The sequence below is a fragment of the Danio rerio genome, chromosome 4 (assembly GCF_052040795.2).
Source record: "Danio rerio strain M-AB ecotype USA chromosome 4, GRCz13ab, whole genome shotgun sequence".
In the NCBI taxonomy this organism is placed as follows: domain Eukaryota; kingdom Metazoa; phylum Chordata; class Actinopteri; order Cypriniformes; family Danionidae; genus Danio; species Danio rerio.
In genome coordinates, this window is record NC_141024.2 from 62,747,583 (window position 1) to 62,754,755 (window position 7,173).

Consider the following 7,173-nt stretch of genomic DNA (forward strand, 5'->3'; position numbering starts at 1 on the left):
GTAACTGCAGCCTGGAGAAATGGGCGTGGCACAAGGTAGGGGCGTGGCAAAAGGTTTTTCATTGGTCGAAATTTTTTTCCGGTAGGGGCGTGGCAAAAGGTTTTTTATTGGTCAGGTTTTCTTTTCGGTCAAATGTTTTGGCCAATCAGCAATCACCTGACTGCTGTAAACAGACGTGTATTAAGATTTACGATTTAAACAGGTTGGTAATATGTTTAGGTGTCTGTTTTGTGTGAATATTTTGAGAGCTTTACACATGATAAACACTCATCTGCAAAATCACAAACCTCGCACAGTTTATCACAAACGTAAGTACTAGTTATTTTGCGGTATGCATTTTAATATAATTTGTTTGGGTCATATGTGAATACGTGAACAGCGATCGCTCATAGAAATCTGACACATGCCAATGTGTACGTGCAAATTAGCCTTATATATAACATTCATGTTTATTTTACATCTAACACTTGTCATTTATGAACATGCATTTAGAAATATAACAAATATGTTCACTTAGAGAAAAAAAAAGTGCACTAAAATCATAGTATAAAATATAGGCTAGGAACATGCATGTACATATTTGTAATTCCAATGGTTGAAAACATAAGTGGACTTTTTTGCAACATTTCACAATATTTGTTGCATATATGACACATTTTATGCAAGTAAAATTCAAATATGAATTTGTATGTCAAGTAATTTCATATTTTTCATCTTTGCATAAGGGATGTTACTTTTTTGTTACATTTGAAACTTCTTATTTTAAACATGCTTTACTTTAAATGATTTTAATACATGACTTTTTGATGATGATTCTTGCAGATTTATCATTTATATTTTATATTTGTTTACATGTTTATATACATTTTATAACATTACCCAGGACATTCCAATGTAGTGTTTCTCCAATAACTGTGAAGTCTTTGCTTTTGGTAAGTTTTACAATGTACAATGACAACTGCATAATTTTAGAACTAAATAACATCTTTTACTTTTAGCCTTGTACATTGCACCTGAGGTTGGGTTTGACTATTCTGAGGTGAGTCTTTGCTCAACACTTTGTTAGCCAGTATAGAAGAAGAATTTTTTATCTTTTTAGTAATTGTCTTTTTATTTAAAACAGGCTATATGACTTGCATAAGGAGATTGTGGTGTGGGTTCTTGCTTGAAGACTCAGGGTAAATAAAAAATCTTTTCATACAATTAAAGTGATGTCAGTTAGCACTTTGCAATTAATTTTTGTCTTCCCTCAAGGTCTCCTTAAGAACGAAAAAGAACCAGAAATGTATAGAGCTTATCTTGGGCATCTGTAAGTTTAATGCAAATATAGCAAGTTAACAAGTTGGTTATTTATATTATTTATATATATATATATATATATATATATATATATATATATATATATATATATATATATATATATATATATATATATATACACACACACACACACACACACACGCACACACACACACACACACTGGCCACTTTATTAAGTACACCTTATTACAGAGGTGTCAAGGTCATTTCTTGGAGGACCGCAGCTCTGCACAGTTTTGCTCCAACCCTAATCTAACACATCTGATCCAAATAATCAAGGTGATCAAGACTCTTTTGAATGCCTCGATTATTTAGATTTAGATTTAGATATTTAGATTTGTTTGATTACAGTTGGAGCAAAACTGTGCAGAGCTGCGGTACTCCAAGAATTGACTTTGACACCTATGCCTTACTAGTATCGGGTTGGACCCCATTTGCCTTCAGAACTGCCATAATACTTCGTGGCATAGATTCAACAAGGTACTGGAAAATTTCTTAGAGATTTTGGTCCATATATACATGATAGCATTACGCAAGTTTCTGCAGAATCTCCTGTTCCACCACATCCCAAAGGTGCTCTATTGGATTGAGATCTGACTATATCATATCTGATCAAATCACCCCAATTTATCCTCCTTACATGGGCTGCCTGTTAAGTTTCGTATTAAATTTAAAATATTACTTCTCACCAATAAAGCTCTAAATAATCTAGCTCCTGTTTATCTAACCAACCTTCTGTCTCGCTACAATCCAGCTTGCTCTTTAAGATCTCAAAACTCCGGGCTTCTGGTAGTACCTAGAATAGCAAAGTCGAGTAAAGGAGGTAGAGCCTTCTCCTTTATGGCTCCTTAACTCTGGAATAGCCTTCCTGATAACGTCCGAGGCTCAGACACACTCTCCCAGTTCAAAACTAGATTAAAGACCTATCTGTTTAGTAAAGCATACACTCAATGCATCACCTAGCGGGTTTCCACACAAGTTTCTACATCTTGCTTATATACACTATGAATAGCAGCTACGCTAATTATTCTCTTTATTCTCCATTTCCACCTGGGGATACTCATCCCGAGGTTCTCAGATTATGCGGAGTCACTGATTGGACCCAAGACCAGCGACGAGATGATCCCAAGGTGTCCATATACGGGACCAGGCTGTATCCTGAGCTGCTGCTGCGCTGTTGGTCATAGGGGAGTGGAGAGCACGAGACTGATTCCAGTGACGCTCCAGGGACAGACGAGTCTTCGCTGAGGCCAGCTTCCAGCCTCCACTGCTGAGACTGCAGCTCTGCACAAGACTTTTGGCCAGCGGAGAAATTAAAATGGTCATGCCGAACTGAGTCTGGTTCTCTCAAGGTTTTTTTTTCTTCACCCTCCTATCTGTAAAGTTGTTTTCCCCTCTCCGCTGTCATCACTTGCTTGCATGGTTCAGGATCTGAAAAGCTACGCATCGATGAATTTGCTCTTCAGTGTTTGGACTCTCAGCAATGATTTCAAACCACACTGAACTGAGCTAAACTGAACTGAACTTAAACACTAAAAACTGAACTACCCTGATCCAGTTACTATGACCATTTATGTGAAGCTGTTTGACACAATCTACATTGTAAAAGCGCTGTACAAATAAAGCTGAATTGAATTGAATATATATATATAACTGTATGTGAGCATTATGATATTTAAAATGTCTCAAACACTGCTTTTCAATTTACAACTACCAATGTAGCAGAAATCACTTTTTAAACTAAATTTTCCACTAGATGGCAGCACAATACCATTTATTGTGGATTGCTGCAGTTGTAGGCTTGTTTTTTATTCTTAGAGTTTAAAGACACTGAAATTGCTGTGCAATGAAATTTACTACTTATTTAATCAAACTTACAACCTAATTAATTTACACATTATACTTTCCCAGTTATGGAATTACATTCCATCATAGTTGTTCTTTAGTGTCATTCTAAATGATGGGACTTAAATAGCACAAGTGTCATAAAGGCTCTTAAATGCTTAAAACCTGACAATCAGCTTATGTTTGTAAGTATCAAATATATGTGTATATACATACACATTTCATTTTATATTTACAAAATATGTATACATGCATTTCCCTTCAGCTATGGATCCAAGAGGAGGTCTTAGTGATGTATGTTTAAATTTATTTTATTTTTTCAATTTATTTTATAGTTTTTTTTTTTTTTTAGTTTTCATTTTTACAGTTGTCATTTATTATTTTGTGTGTGTGTGTGTGTGTGTGTGTGTGTGTGTGTGTGTGTGTGTGTTTTGTCTTTAGTCTTTAATTCAGCTACCATCAGACCTGTTCTGAAAGGTTCGTTTAGATGTTTATGATGAAGGGGATGGAGCATTCATCACTGTTACTTGGTCAAATATAGAGTGGAGTTCAAGCTCTCCAGATGTAAATCCTGTGGTTGGCTCTACATAAACACCATTGGATACTGTGGCAATGGGAGGAAAAGGGATGTACAGAGCATTCAGACAAGAGTTTAATGGCTTCTGCTCTATGCACTGCTACTACACGATGAATGGATGGATTTGTACTTAATGGATTGTCATGAACTGAGGTATGTATGGATTTTTAGTCAGTGGAAGGCATGTTTTTTAAGAAATTGTTTTATTTGTTTTTTGATAATTAAACTGATTAATATCACTTAACATAAGTTTATTATTGAGTTAACTTTGTTATAAATCTGTGATATTTGAACAATATATATTTACCCGACATAAAATGTATTTTTCAAAATCTTTTTAATTTAAATTATTTTAGGCAATAATTTCAGTGACACAGTTGGGAAACAACTAAGTCACAATTTAAAATAGTATTGAATAAAATGCTTTTCTAAGTAGTGCATTTATAATAGCCAGTAAAAAGAACCAAAACATATCATTTGTCTAATGATATTTAAGCATTTGTATCCTTAAGAATGCTGATTTAGCAATTATTTTAATGAAACTTGTGATTACATTTAATTCATTCTTTATTCTCAACACCAGTAGCATAAAGTAGAATGATCCACCCTTAAGCTAAACAAGCAGCTTAAGTAATATGTTTTTCTAATTTGCCAACGCATTTGACCGGAAATAAAAACTTTGACCAATGAAAAACCTTTTGCCACGCCCCTACCGGAAAAAACTTCCGACCAATGAAAAACCTTTTGCCACGCCCCTACCTTTTACCACGCCCATTTCTCCAGGCTGCAGTTACCCCCTACTCGTTTTATCAGGAGAATGGACCTCAGCTGTGGTTTTGGATTTATTGAAACACATTGAGCATCTGAATCAATTCAGAGACACAGACATCAATAATCAGAGTATCTATCTCAACAGTGGTTAGAGTTTTATTTATTTTTGGCTGCAGTGCATGGTAAGACAATCATACAACATGCATCCATAGTTCCCAGCATGCACTGTAGAGGAGAAAAAAAAATTCACCATAGTTGAGAAGCGTACTCTGATTCTTTATGTCTGTGTGTTTTAAGTGTGTCAGATGTTCAATGTGTTTTATGACCTGAAGAAAAGTACTGGTGAGCTCTGTTTTCTTAATACAGTGCTCATTTTGTGATACAACATTATTTAAACTTATTAAGACAAAACCAATTTTACTGATTTGACCAGTGACTAAACCACCACAGAATCAATTATCCAGAGCACAACTGCTCTCTTTATACAATGTTTGCCATAATACACTGTTTGGCAAGCAAAGAGAAGCTAACAGCAGTAATCGAGTCAGAGTCCAAGTAAAGCAGCTACTGTTCTCCTCAATGGTGACAGCTTAAACACAAAAAGTGTTTTTATTTTATTTTTTTATTGCTGTTGTAAAAAATGACTTAGTTAATTATTAATATTATCTATATGTAATTTTGTGGAGTGTGGCAGAAATAAGGCCAAACAGGTTGTTAAAAAGTAAAGCTGCTGTTTGTGGAGTTGTTTAATGATGCTCTGCTGAGATTTAGAAAAATTTGATGTGTTTTATTTAGTTTATTTTATATACGGTAGGGATGGCTGACGTGAAACTGATGTTTCGACACAGTGTCGAGATCCTGAAGCGCAAGTGTTTCGAAACACTGCACCGAAGCATGATCCGAAGCACCCAAGTCACGTGACTAAAGTGTTTCGAAACACCTAGTCACGTGACTAAAGCGATTCAAAGCATCGATCAGCTTAGAAACGTTTCGAGACCTGGCGAATCCTCATTTGACTGCCAAGGTTATTAAATAATCTCTGTCTCATATGGCTTAGAGCACTGTGTGTTTGCTTATTGGTTCTATACTTTGCATGATGTTTTGGGTTCGAATCCCGACTTGTACAAATACTCTGAAATCATGGTTTTATGTATTTTAATCATGTTTCTGTTTTGTGTAGCCTAAATAGGATGTAGCTGCAGTTACGCCATCGATTTAGCATCATTTTTGTAACACTGTAAAACAATAATAAATATTTTTACAGTATGGTTGGGTTTAGGTAGACATTAATAAAATACAATAAATAGGAAATTTAATGAATAATATAAATAATTCTTGATAACTTCAGGCCACCGTTTTTGATCTAGCAACAACCCTGTTTTAAGACAAAAACGACATATTTATTCACAAATTGTTCATTCGGATATCAGACCAATGTTGAAACAAAACGATACAAGAGCAAAGCATTACCAATTGGTATCAAAGCATTTCAAAACAACTGCAATAGTCTGGATTCGAAACCTACTAACCCCGCATGGAAGTCTGACACCTTAACCACTGTACCATGTTACTTGAAGGATATGTATGTTTTTTATGTAAGCAATACATAAAAAATGACCACTAGATGTCACTGTGGAGTGAGGTTTCGAAGCTTCGACACATTTGCTTCGACTGTTTCAGTGTTTCACGAAGCCTCGCTTTGCCCACCACTAATATACGGCTGTGACTGAAGGTAGATGTAGTTCTGTGTTTCTCTTCTCTGTTTGTGCTTATTAACAGCAGGTGTTCATCATCAGTGCTCAATCATCACTTAATTAACCCCATCATTGTCTCATTAACTTTAACTGCTGTACTGCTGAACTGAGTAAATTTAACTCTGATGATTTTACTGTGTAGAGCAGTGGTCACCAAACTTGTTCCTGGAGGGCCGGTGTCCAGCAGATTTTAGCTCCAGCCCTAATCAAACACACCTGAACAAGCTAATCAAGCTCTTACTTGGTATACTTGAATCACCCAGGCAGGTGTGTTGAAGCAAGTTGGAGCTAAACCCTGCAGGGACACCGGCCCTCCAGAACCGAGATAGGTGACCCCTGGTGTAGAGTCTGGAAAAAGAACTGAAGCTTTTGTTTATAAAAGTTTTAGCTTTTAATGACAATATATTTTGTCAACGTTTAATAGGAGGTAGTGTAGTATATAGCCTAAAATATCCACTGTACTGTCAAAAACGAATTAAAACCCCTTGTGAAATAACAACTCAGTTTTCTGACCACACTTCTATATTATTGTTTATTTATTCACTTGCTGGAAATTAGAATTAAATTTATAAGTAGTTTGGAAACAAATTTTTGCGCTTCACAAACGAAAATAACTATGTAGGCTTATGGATATCTTCAGTGGAGTGTGTAACACCGTTTTCTTATCAAAAGATATTTGAGTGGCAGTTCTTTAATAATATATAAGTGGGATGTAGATATGGAGATTTATATATTTTTTTAAATTTAAAATATATTAATTTTGAATTATTTTATAAGACTCAAGCACCACTGTGTACACCTGAAAGTAAAAAAATAAAATAAATACAAAGTAAGTGAACTTATTTGTAAATATTGTTATTTATGCTTTGTTTCAGGCAGCAGAAAGACAACTGGACGATAGAGAAT

At 35.1% G+C, this 7,173-nt stretch overlaps 3 long non-coding RNA genes across 3 annotated transcripts in view; all 3 read left to right on the plus strand.

The window, feature by feature from the left end:
• The window catches only part of LOC148682305 (uncharacterized), a 152,546-nt gene that overhangs the window by 103,441 nt on the left and 41,932 nt on the right, over positions 1–7,173 (plus strand). The gene's annotated exons all lie outside the window — the stretch shown is intronic.
• On the plus strand, positions 164–3,335 carry LOC147845145 (uncharacterized). The gene is made up of 4 exons (XR_015484389.2): positions 164–308; positions 999–1,039; positions 1,124–1,178; positions 1,672–3,335. It is a non-coding gene; the product is annotated as an uncharacterized LOC147845145 (long non-coding RNA).
• LOC147845147 (uncharacterized) lies at positions 3,529–6,938 on the plus strand. The gene is made up of 2 exons (XR_015484458.1): positions 3,529–6,413; positions 6,613–6,938. It is a non-coding gene; the product is annotated as an uncharacterized LOC147845147 (long non-coding RNA).